Source organism: Acanthopagrus latus, chromosome 2 (assembly GCF_904848185.1).
Source record: "Acanthopagrus latus isolate v.2019 chromosome 2, fAcaLat1.1, whole genome shotgun sequence".
Lineage (NCBI taxonomy): Eukaryota > Metazoa > Chordata > Actinopteri > Spariformes > Sparidae > Acanthopagrus > Acanthopagrus latus.
In genome coordinates this window covers 17,168,591-17,181,157 of record NC_051040.1, presented here as the reverse complement: position 1 = coordinate 17,181,157, position 12,567 = coordinate 17,168,591, and the positions used below count along the sequence as shown (strand labels likewise).

General features: G+C 41.2%; 1 protein-coding gene across 4 annotated transcripts in view; it reads left to right on the top strand.

The window, feature by feature from the left end:
• Positions 1-12,567, top strand: part of relt (RELT TNF receptor) — a 29,663-nt gene that overhangs the window by 5,001 nt on the left and 12,095 nt on the right. The window contains exons 1-2 of one of the 4 annotated variants that reach the window (XM_037117952.1): positions 2,156-2,301; positions 2,673-2,826. The exons of 1 other annotated variant lie outside the window; for it this stretch is intronic. The gene's annotated coding sequence lies outside the window, so the exon portion shown is untranslated. Of the gene's footprint in view, positions 1-2,155; positions 2,302-2,672; positions 2,827-11,646; positions 11,679-12,567 lie in introns of those variants that run through there. 2 more of the 4 variants (XM_037117946.1, XM_037117962.1) reach the window with 2 other exon arrangements.

Here is a 12,567-nt window from a genome sequence, read left to right as displayed (position 1 = left end):
GCTCCGCACACACAGCTCGGTGGAGGATCGGATAATTACAGGGGGACCTGGACACGAAAAACCTGGAAAAACGTTGGCACGAGCATGCAGACACGCTCATCTACTGACACTTCAGAGTCTACATATACACACCCCAGGCTGAAGGTTTTGATCATAAAGCAGGATTTTCCTCAATGTCATATCTTTTTTCAATTAATCTAATTTATCTGCTGAACTCTGATGATCTTCCTTTAAACTGAGTAAACTGCAAGTCATGCAACAGAGGGGTTTCCCTTATTTGTGTTCGAAAGTCAGGAAGTGGAAACGGGTCACTTCCTGGATGTTTCACCTCCGTTGTAGGGTCATGCAGGTCTCGGTGTCATATCCTCAGCTTTTATTTTCCTGTGATTGGTGTTTTGGCCCATAAAAAACTTCCTTGGCCCATGACGATAAGAACTACGCACGTACACTTTGTGATGAATAACTACTTGCGTGGGACCAAAACTACACTCCAAAAAACGATGGATCTATGAAATAAGGAATAATAAAACAACATTGATCACAGCTAAAAGTAGCTAAACACATTTACTCGAGTACTAGACTTATGTACTGGTTTTCAAGACTATTAAATGTTAAGAAACAGTGAAACGAATGCCTTTATCAGCCTATTCATCCTCAGCTATAATCACTGGTCACTTTACAGATTAAGATTTTACATGTGAAAATGTGAGCTTATAAAATGTGATATCTTATTTTATTGATTGAACTACCCGACCGTATATGAAGCAGTTAAAAAAGTGCTCAAACTCAACCAGACATGACATTATACAGCTGTAAAAGAGCTAATTTTGTTTCTGCTTCAAATGTTGATAGTATAAGAACATAATTACTGTCGTTGGTGGTTTTACATAATATTTGAATGCAGGACTTCGACTATTTTGAGTGGTATTTCAACTTTAACTGAAGAACATTCTGCCACCACTGCTCCTACATTATACTGACATGCTGTATTTGCACTGTGGTTTGGTGCAGTCAGTCGGTAGAGGCGGAAGCAGACAGCAGTAATCTCCCCCAAGTTCATGACCTTTCCCCCCTCTGTCTCCTCCATCTGCCTCTCCTCTCCCTTATTTGTTTAGTGTTTAATGACACAGTCTTAAAAATAAGCTCTAGGAAAAGCGGGAAAAAAATTGGTGGCATTCTTTGCCACCCCAAAGGTCAGCTCTGGGGGTGGAAAGACGAAACTTGCAAGGCAAACCACAATCTGAACGCGCCAGTAACCAACTAACCAACGCCGGCTTTCAGTTGCCAGAGCAAATCACACAGCAGCGTGTCCGGGTCGATCTCTTTGTGACGAGGCAAAGTGGGTGACTGTGTGTGTGTGTTTGTGTGTCATGTCGCACACAATCCCTGATGGGAGTGAGGAGTGCTGCAGACATGCCCAGTTTGAAAAAACAACCGCTGAGTAATGACGATGTAGCCAACAAAGCAGGAAATTGAACCTCTCGTCTGCAGCAGCGCTTTTATAGAGTTATTGAATACAACTCAAAACACAACATATTTAGACCCATAAATTTATGTGGATGTGAGTGTGCGTGTCTGCGCTTTGCATTTGCATGTTGGAAAATCACTGTTTTCTGCTTATGCTGGTATTATATAAATCTGTCTTTTTCATCCATAGAGAGTTATGAGCTTTTGCGTAGGTGAAATGATTACAGTACGCTCAGCACACATATGGAGTTGTTTAACATGTTTAACATTCCCAGAGGTCTGGTTAAGATTCCAGGCTCCAACTCTCCAAAAAGAGAGTCTCTCACTGGACTCACTGACCTGACCGTCCATTAAAGAAACAGTTTGACATTTAAGTGAATGCACTTTTACACTTGTTTGGTTACAGTTCGATGAGTGGTTACATACCACTTCCATATAGATCTGTTTAGTATGTGCAAGGAGATATTCATCTTAGCTCAGCAGACAGGGGGAAAGCAGATAGCCTGACATTGTTAAAAAAAAGCACAAAGTGTATCCAGCAGCACCTCTGAATCTTTTTTAGAGCATCACAACTGTCTCCTTTGACTGTCATGATTTCAGCGATTTCTGCGATTCTTTCTTTTGCGAAAGTCTAGAAGAGCTGCATGATTAAATTATTTTTTCTCTATTTGAGTTAGCCGGGCGCTAAACCAAAGTTAGCTGGCTCGGTTGGCACAAATGTCTATTGTTCATGCGGAAGCGATGCGGAAGACAGTCGAGTCACTTTGGCTTCATGCGCCACTGAGCAGCTTTTCACGGAAATGAATGGGAATTCACCTCCATGGCTGTGTCCAGGTATTGATTAATATTAATTAACTGAAAAGATGATACATTTTGGAAATCCAGAGGGAAATCAGGCCATATTCTGATATACGATAAAACATTGTTGGTAACCCAATAGCCGTGAGCATTCAACCACTTCCTAGCTAACGTTACAGCTCGATTAGCTTACATCCAGTGTGTGTTTTTCTCGCAGGGTGAAATAAATGTGTCCAAAAGATGCACAGATATTTTAGAATTAAGGTACACCTTTGCTGTCATATTGTGTTACACAAAGAAACGATAACATTAGCTAGGAAATGGTTGAATGCTAACATTAGCTGCTGTCTAAAGGAAGCTAATAGGTTATCAAGTAAGGTGTTTTACCATGTCCACTGTCTGTTCAGTTGCAGATCAATCAGGAAGTGGTGAAATTATAATGATTTGGGTCAAATTTCCAAGTCTTGCAACCTGGAATACAGCAGCATTACGTTTGAGTTGGGTGTGATGTCAGAGGAAAATGGCCACCATGTGAAAAAGGTCAATTGTGAGGATTATGAGGTAAGTTAGTTTTTCTTTATTTAGCTAAGAGGTATTGGTCGTAATGTTGGGGGGAAACGCTACGCACATTTAGCTAACGTCACGTTAGCCAAGCAGATATTTTTAGCTCATTGTGCAAATTGAGTTGTAAGTTTATGTTAAGTCGAAACTTGGGGGTAAATATGGCGTCACTGTTGTTACAGTTTACCCGTTTGTTACATCTTTCCATAGCTATTCTCTGACGCAAATGTAGATACAATGAGAGGAGCTGAGGCTCATGCCAAATGTCTCTTCTCAGCATTTCATTAAGGAAATGCAGGGCTGTTGTGTCAGTACCTAAAATCAGAGCACACATGCGACCAAAACAGTGTTTTCTCCACCCGAGCGCAGCTTGTGAAATACCAGAGCAGACTTTTTTTCCCACTGACTAAAACAGTTATTAACTAAATCTGCCGTATTTGTTCGACAAATAGAGATTACATGTTGAAAGCAATGTTTTTACACAGAAAACACGTGTTTGTGTGTGTGAAAATGGGAAGTGTATTATAGTGTGCTGTGTGTGCTGGCTTTTAGTGTTAAGCCGTTATGCGTGCAAGAGTTGTGAATTATAGTTTGAGGTGTGAGGACATAAGGAGTTGATTTACATCCGCTGTTAATGAGGTTGGTGATGTAAGGGAAAATAACCTGGCAGACAATAACACCTACTCTCACAAACACAACTCAGACTGCACAGTGTTCTGCCTGAAAATACAAAAAATACAGCAAGCAGACTTTATTTTCTTTTAAGGCTGTTTTGTAGCCAGAATTGGTTTGTGGTTGGCTTCTAGTGGGTTAAAATAATGTCCTTGTCTCCTGTTGAAAAACACCTTTTTTTAGAATTTGGCTTGTTTGTAATGAGGCAGACATTAAAATCTGAATTAATGAAAAACAAAATGGTCTTAAACACTTTCAAGATAAAGTTGTAAAACAAGTAATTGGCATCTAAAAAGCGCCACTGATGGTCAGTGAAACAAGTTCAACTGACCAATTACATTTTGTAATGCTTTACGATTTCAGACCACAAATATGCACATGGGAGAAATCAGCATTCTAACACGTGGTTAATGTTGTGAGAGGGTCTATTTTAACCCAACAAAGTATTTTTATTGCTTAAATCTCAAACTGGGACAGAAATATGTGAAAAAGAGAAATATAACATGAACCATACTGTGGTATGGATTTTGGCAATGTTTGCTCAGTTACAATGATTGTCCTGGCGCAATAATAATTATGTTGAAGCAACAACCTTGGTTGGCCATAGTGGTTGGTTATATATATCAGTGGGCCTAAAGTCAGTTTCTGAACACAAGGAAACATTTAGTTTGTACCACCAGAGTTTCCTTTGTATATATATATATATATATGTGTTCACAGTAGCTGAAAAAAGGAATTAGGACATCAGCTGTCACCCTGCCGTATTGTGGGATCTCCAGTTGCTGAAGTGGTACGACTCTGGCGGTATCACAGAGCTGTAAACAAGCTGAACACTGTGTCTGTCTGCCTTGTCTCTTCATCCTCCCACCGTCTCTTTCTCTCTGCTCGACTCAACCTCTCCCGTTCCAACTTGGTGATGTCTGACAGACGGAGACACAAGAGAGGCCCGTCAAGTTTGTGCCGGTGTACAGTTCCACTGGAAAACATGACGACTGACATCACGTCAACCCGACGACAGATAGGAGGCATGAGGGACACGAAGAGGACTATGAGGGAAACGCGTTCTGCAGACGTGTGTGGAGAGTTATCAGACAAGCTCCCCATAATGAGACATTGTCTAAGCACTAACGCAGAAAGCTTCAGCCTTAATCAGCCTTTCACTTGCCGATAATGGGCACCTCCATTAAGTCAAACAAGAGGGTATGGTTGTCCCGATCGCGTCGTTGTCGTACACGTGCACATTATCTCTCGGTCCACGAAATGTCTGATGGATAATGGAGTGTAATTACCTTAAACCTTTTTTTGCCGGCTCAGTTCTTTCCTAGTGTGTTTCACTCAACGGGCCGTAAGATAATTCCCAGGTGCATCACAGCGAGGTCTTCCCCAAGGCTTGACATGCTATGTGACACAGTGGGCTTAATAGGTGGCCATTATCAGCACGGGAACTTAGTGGTTGACTTCTTTTGTCAGGCCTTTCTACTCCGTGACGGAGAGGGAAATCCACGTCTTTTGGAGTGCTTGTGAAAGGCCCGAGGATTTCATCAGCCATTTTTTAAGCACCAAAAGTCTTTGATCAGGCAACACCAACATGAGTGTGACTCTGTTTCAACCCTGGATCAAGACCCAAGCAAGGATACATTTCAAAATCTCACCAAATCAAATAAAAATGTATGGAGTACAATTTCGCTGCCATGTGATGACCATGGATCTCCAAAAGGTCTCTGACATGAGGTGAAAGCTCATCAGCAATTAAGAAAATAACAACCATTTCAAGCTTGCTCGTGAATGTATTTCTAAACACATTGAGGAGAAAATAATCTTTCATGGATGTAGAAATCTGAAGATATGTAAAGGCAATAGTCGGTTAGAAAAGGTGATGATTATGTTGACTGTCATCATTAAATGATCATCATCAAATGGGAGGAAAAAAGCTGTCAACCTGACCTGGTCTGTGGTCAGACTAAACCAAGTCTAAACAAAGCTGGTGGTTTTGACATTAGTTTGGTTAAGGCCAGGTAAAGATTATGGTTTGGGTTGAAATGAACGCTCTTGCAAGGATCTTTTGCCGGTCTGGAGTTAAAGTCTAGACACACCATTTCAGGCAAACAATGACATCGACACTCAATGACACACTTCTGCACTTGCCAATACCAAACCTGTCTCCACTGACCCCTCAACATACATGGTCGACTACTTCAGTTCTATTTTTGTTGAGCATATATTGATGATAATCAGGATTCGTGAAAGGTTGAGGCCATGCGCTTCAGCCGAGTTTTGCAGCGCACTAAAGCCGTCCATGCTCTGCGTAATGCCTGCGTTGCTGCTTGACTTTTGCAAATACAACTGATGCTAAACATAGGCTTCTATAAGCCCCACCATCCACCTATAGCCACACGTGTCCCTGGGGAGAAGTTTATTATTGTCATCCCCTCAATCTCTGCTGTGTTCAGCTGATAGTACAGAGGCAGGAGAGGTCGGAGCCTATATGTGCATGCATACGTCTGGTTTTCATACTGAACCTCCCAGTTCTTCTGGAGAGTGTTTGGATAGAGACACTTCCTCAGGGTGCACTTTTCTTTTTAATCATTAAGTCACATTTTCTTCACAAACTGAAGTGAAATTGTCCCTGAAAACCCAATTAGATTAAGTGTGGGACTGCAAGAAGAAACTAATTGCCTAAAGCCCAGTGACACTAAAAGGTTTGCAACTGTTTCGACTAAGACACTTGCTTGCTTTGCTTTGCAATACTAAGACAATGGCAGTTAAACAATTGATTTTATAAAGCATAAAGTGAAGAAGCCATTTCATTGCAGGATGTCTCATTCATTTCATATTTTGCATGTCATATTAATTTGATCATGTTGTTTTATATGTGCCACTAGCATACATTACATGTGCTGCTCATTCTACACAGAGGCAGTAACCCAGAATAAGACACAACCAATACGGTTAGACAGCAGCCCACCAGTTCACACCTTATTGCTTTTCAGGTCCTTATCTTTATTTTGCGTTACTACTAGAGGAGGTTTACATGCTTTAATACACACCAGTTCTCTCAAACTGTCCAGTGCAGCAGTGCCGTATTTCCCCCTTTGTCTGAAACGCTCTGTTTTAGCTCCTGTCCCCTGATCAGCTGTGCAAAATTGATTCTTACGCATCAATCTAGCCACTAGTCATAGATTATGATAATGTGTGACATGGTGCGAAGTCACTTGAGGTGTTTCTGGAGCCATGTTTTCTGTGGGAGAGAGGAGTTTCTGTTGGTGCAAACTTTAATATTTTTAACTTCAAACTTAATATACTCGAGAATATATATAAAACACTGAAGGAAGGGTAAAAAAACAAAAAGATTGGTTTATTTGCGGTTTTAGATGAGGAAAGAAAGGGAAAGACAGGCATTACCATTACTCAGTTGAACTTGTTCCTCTCAAATCCAATTTATCTGGCTTGACTGAGTCAGCCAAGGAGTTTGAATGATTACTGGGTCAGATAATCTACCTAGCATTTTAGCTATTATGAAACCATCTTCTGCCTAGACGGATAACAAACCAGATGACTCAATTACACGGGTAAATGTCGGAATCCTGTTTCTCGCTGTGTTATTGTCTAGAATTCATTTACATAACTTCCAAGTTAAAAAGGTCAGATATGTAAGCATGACTTGACAGACTCGACGCTGAAATACATTGTGGCACTGAAAATAAGATCACTGTCGAGCCTGGTGTCTGACCAAAATACTCGACAAACACGGCTCATTGTTTGGAAGCCAATAACGTGGCCTCGCCTTACCCTTGATCTCTCCTGCTGCCGCTCAGTCACCTCACGCTGAAAGCGAGGAGTTCCACTCATTCTTGTGTTTCCTCTTTTGTGGTTCCTTCCTTCCTTCACAGCTTCATCCAGCAGGATCTTTCAGCTCAGCTGCTGCATGACATCAAGGAGCCAGAAAAAGCTCTCAAACACATTAAGGGCGACTTTGGTCCTCGCCCCAAAAACCACCACAAAATAGAATAATGTCCGTGTTTTTGTCATGACTTCGCCATTACTTCTTTATTATTGCTATTTTTAGCGCGCCCCGAACAAAACAGAAAATGTGACTGGTCATCTGATGTTGCGGCGACTTGTTATTTGGCACTGAGGGTAATTACTGTTTTACAGTTTAGGAAAAGTCATCGTCCCTCTTCTGTTTTTCCTTTGAGGTGTTTTTGAATTTTATCCTGTTTTGTTGTTCTCGTACATTCACATAAAATGACGCGGGCATGGTGTGTTCTGGCTTCTTTGCTGGGATATTCTGAGAGGTGTTAATTTCCTGTTACATCCTCCTCTTCCTCTTCTCTCTCTCTGTTTCTGTTCATCTGCTCGTCTCTCTTCCTTTCTTTCTCTCTTTCTTTCTATCCCTCTCCACTCCTTCTACCCACACATCCATGTGCAGCGAGTGCAGCCTCCAAAACCAAAGCACATGGCAGGGTGTATGAGAGAGGAAACATGCAAACAATAAAATGCAATTACAGGATTGACAGCTCAATCGATGAAGAACGCAAGTGTAAGCGTGGCTAGAGAGGACACGTGGATACAAGTGTGAGAGCTCAAGGATGTGATGTGGTGTGGTGTGCTAGAGAGTAAGTAAAATGTCAGACTAAATTGATTTATTTCATTGTTTAATGCCTCGCTGAAATGACAAGAAACGCTGATGATGAATTCAAAAGAGTTGCTGTTTTATAGTTGTAAGTGGTATATGGTTGGTTTAAAGTCAGATGAATTAAGGGTTTAATATTTTCTTGAAGCAATACATGTTAACACTTTAGAAGTACACTTGTGTTGTCTGAAAAGAATGATATCACCCTCATGCCCGTCTGTTGAATATTAATCTACAGTAAGCAGCCTGTTAGCCTAGCTTAGCGTAAGCTAATTCATTCAAGCTAACGTTACTGTTTGATATCATACTGTTTTGATATAATGCGATTAGGAGAGGCATGATTTAATCCAGAAATATCAACTGAAACACATAAGATGTAATAATCAAACAGTAATGTTACCAAGGGAATTGTCGAATGCTAATATCAGCTAACGCGTTAGCAAATATGTAGGTTTCCCTTGAAACATGGCCAAATGTGCCTCAAGATTTCTACTACAACTATCAGATGACCTACATTTATATGACTTAGAACCTGGAATACAGCAGCATTACATGATCCCAGCATTCAAGTCTCCCACCCTGAGCATTACATTGGAAGAAAATGGCCACTGGGTGAATAAGATGTACTTCTATGACTAGGCTGTAATCTATGTGGAATTATGTTTGGGGCTAAATGTATTTTTCCCCCATTCCCTGTCTTTATGCCAATCAAAGCTAACCTGCTGTTGGCTGCAGCTTCATATTTAAAAAGACAGAAGAGTGGTATTGATACTCTCATTGTTCAACTACCATTTTAAAAGATGTTGGAGAGACATGCTGTATTCTCTGCACTGCTGCAGATCTGAGTAGCATCTGTCTGTCATGGACACACAGAACTGAAGGAAGAGAAGGGGATGGGTGTCTGAAAGCGGAAGAGGCCACACTCGGACACAAGGGCGGTCATGTGCCTGAATGTCCAGTGGAAGTTCCACGTGTGGCGGTCACTTTTGTAGTGGGTTTGTGGGGAAAAAACCTCAGACAAACTGGATTTAAATGAAAAAGCTTCACACGCAGACAGTGCTGGCAGGGATTGGCTGGCTGTGAATGACTGACTTCTGAAGGCAGTGGTTAGGCAGCCGGCACGTTTTTTGAACGTCCTCATGTTTTAGCATGCGTTTTGAAGTTGAAGCACGTTTTCCCTGCATGTGTTGCTGCTTCATACACCTACTGCCCCCGACCTGTGGATACCAGCAGATGAAGCGTTTGAGATATTCTACTGTTCTACATTTCCAGAATGATAGTGGAAGTAACGAAAGCCCTGGGGACAATTTAATGATACAAAATTTAAAAAATGACTTTTCAAGACATCTTGTCCTTCAGATGTCTCCATCAGAGGTCTTGTTTTAACTCACACTGACCTACTGTGTGTTAGATCCTTAACCCAACCTTTGAAAAAACACAGTGCTGCCGTGTAGTGATTATTTCGGATGTGTCCATCACACGATAAATCAGTTTCACCTCGCTCTGCTTGACTTTAAGTGCAGTCGTTTCAGTGACTGCACTTGTTGAGGTCAAGTGAGGTTCTCTGTGGAAAAACCAGACATTCCTCAACCCCTCTAACCCGGTCCAATTTGTTACTTGACACGTTCCAAAAAAAGAGGTACTTAATTGTAGGTCCCATTTTTGTTTTGCTCTCTCTATCATTGTCGTTTTATTGATCGTTTTTTTTCAGCTGTGTGTGTGTGTGTGTGTGTGAGGGCGCATGTTTGCATGTGTGTTCAAGTGTATATATAAGTGCACGTGTGACTTGTAATTAGCCTGTTGCTCTGGTCTGTATGGCATTTTAACAAATGCTTCTATATATACAGTATCATGCTATCAGGCTGAAATTTTAGCAATCGCACTCCCTGCCACTTTCTCCTCTTTCCATCCCTCTGCTCTCTTCCTCCACGGCTCTATCGGCGCTTCAGCCCCGTGTTGTTTTTTCAAACTAGTGGTTTTTCTCTCCTCGCTTTATCTTTTTCTTCCTCCCTGAAATTATCCTTCAGCAGCCTGTCATTGGCATGAGAGCCTCGCTGGACCAAAATCATAAACTCGTTACATTTTTTATTTTCTTGTTTGTATAAGGCGCAGCTTGGTGTTTGCTGGATGTTATGACGTTCCAGATGTGTGGGTGCATATGTGTGTACATACGTGTGTGTGTGTGTCACCTGAACAACATTAATACCTTGTAAGGGCATAACATTAGTGCAGGCTTGCTGCACATGCTGTATACAAAAGGAGAGTGGTAGAAAAAGTATTCAGATCATTTATTTAAAAGTTTAATATGTAAGAATTTTGCTTTAAAACATATTGTAAACTTAGCCAGATTGTGACAAAATAACAGTTTTGAATATTTCAGAGGTTTATGTTTCCTACTGGGTCAGAAAATGTTTGCTGCCCAGCAGTCCAAAGCTAATGTGCTAGCTTGCTAGTGTAAACAGTACAAACGACCCCCCAGTGCTCCACATTCCAAGTCCGTGCCTGTAGAGTATCTATGATGGGACCACTAACTGCTTTGCTAAGTGAGCAGCTACAGTTGTTTACATTTAGCAGCCTCTCAGGTAGTTGGAGTATGAATTCAACAGGTGGCCAATTCTTACAAGTTGCACCACAAAAATTGCAATTACAAAATTTGGGAACATATTGTTTTCATAGTACAGGAAGGTATGAACATTTTTTAACTAAAAAAAGCTACATGTAACAACAGCTGTTAGACACATCATGTATTAAAGTAAACAGTGCAATATTTGTCCCTGAAATGTATAAAGTTACATAAAATGATAAAACTCAGGTAAAGTAAAAGTACCTCAAATTTGTTCTCGAGTACTGTACTAAGTACATTGCAACACTCTACAGATCGGCTGTATCGGTGTGTGAGTGTGTGTGTGTGTGTGCTGACCTTACAAAGAAAGAGAATGAATGGGTTTGAGCATTGAAGTGGAGAAGAAGTGTTGATTTGCGCACTAACTAATGTTTAAAATATCATGTTTTGCTGCGTGGTCAAAGGTGAAGGTGGTGTGTTAAAGTGGCCTCACCCCTCACACACACACACACACACACACACACACACACACACACACACACACACGCATGCACACATGCACACTCTATGATAGAAGGGGCATGTGCTAAGGATGTCAGGGGTGTGTCTGTGGTCAGAGTGGCTGTATAAGACGCAGGCAGGTACACTGAAGCCTCCATTCAGCCACACAGACTTGTCTGAGTTTTGTGTCACTTCTCTGACTCCGCAAGTCGATTTTTTTTTATTGTTAACTCCGTCTCACGGTTAGATTTTCATAGAATTTTCTGATTTTAAATCTTAATTTTCTAGCAGTGATTTTTGAGTTACTTGCCCAAGTTGCACCAAATACGACTTTCTGCAGCTGTTCGTGCTCTGTCCGTTTTAGACAGCTTTAGGAAAGTTAGAGCATATTTGCATTTGGTCCTGACTGAGTGTTTGTAGCAGCGTACACAGCATCCTCGCTTAGTTGCCACGGCAACTGTGTCAGTGAACTGCAAGTCTGGGGTAAGTATGCTGCCCGTAATGTTTCCACCATCTCCTCTGTCTCCTCTGTCTGACGACTCTGACTGAATACTCTGTTGCATTGCCTCAGCTGTTCATCTGCTACTCTTCTTTTCTCCACTCTTTTAAAAAAAAAAATTATTTGACATGTTCTGAATGCCTCTCATGTTTTCAACTCGGTCAGTGGCTGTTTTACAAGCCTGTTGGTGGCCAACTAGTCCGTCAGTTACACTCTCTCCTCCTGGTTCAAATGTACGAGTAGGAAAAAAAAATCATTCTCAACACTGAGCCGTCAATTTTTTGGGTTGAAGACTGATTTCTGTGTTGTGTGAATCTGTCATGTCTTTAATTTTGAGAGCAAAAGATCTACGGCATAAAAAATACATGCCGGCAGATTGTGGTTTCCCCCCCTCACCGTGTGAATTCACAATCCCGTAATCGTGGCCACAAATTAGAGTGTAGCGCTCACCAAGCCCTCCTTTTTTTTTTTTTCAGATGCTTCATTAACGGGGTGTTGAAGGGTTCACAGTGGAAGCAAATCAGTTTTTATGTCAGCACATTTTTTTTAGCAGTTTGACAAACCTGCTCTGGAAAGTTAGTCTTTGATTTGTCAGTGTTATCACATGTTTAATGGAGCGAGTCAAGCAGATCTGCAGGTCTTCATAAAATATCTTGATGATAATTCAATTGTTTAGGTTTAAAGTGACAACAGATTGAACCTTAATGAGTGGACATCCGATTTGGCAAAATACCATCATCAATGTGCATTTATATCACTGAGCATGGGAAACTCACATCTAGGTCAGCTGGTGTAAGTGTCAACATGCTATAAGTGGACTTGATGGCCATGAAGTTATATAGGAGCATCAGTAAAGGGCAGCAATAAATGCCT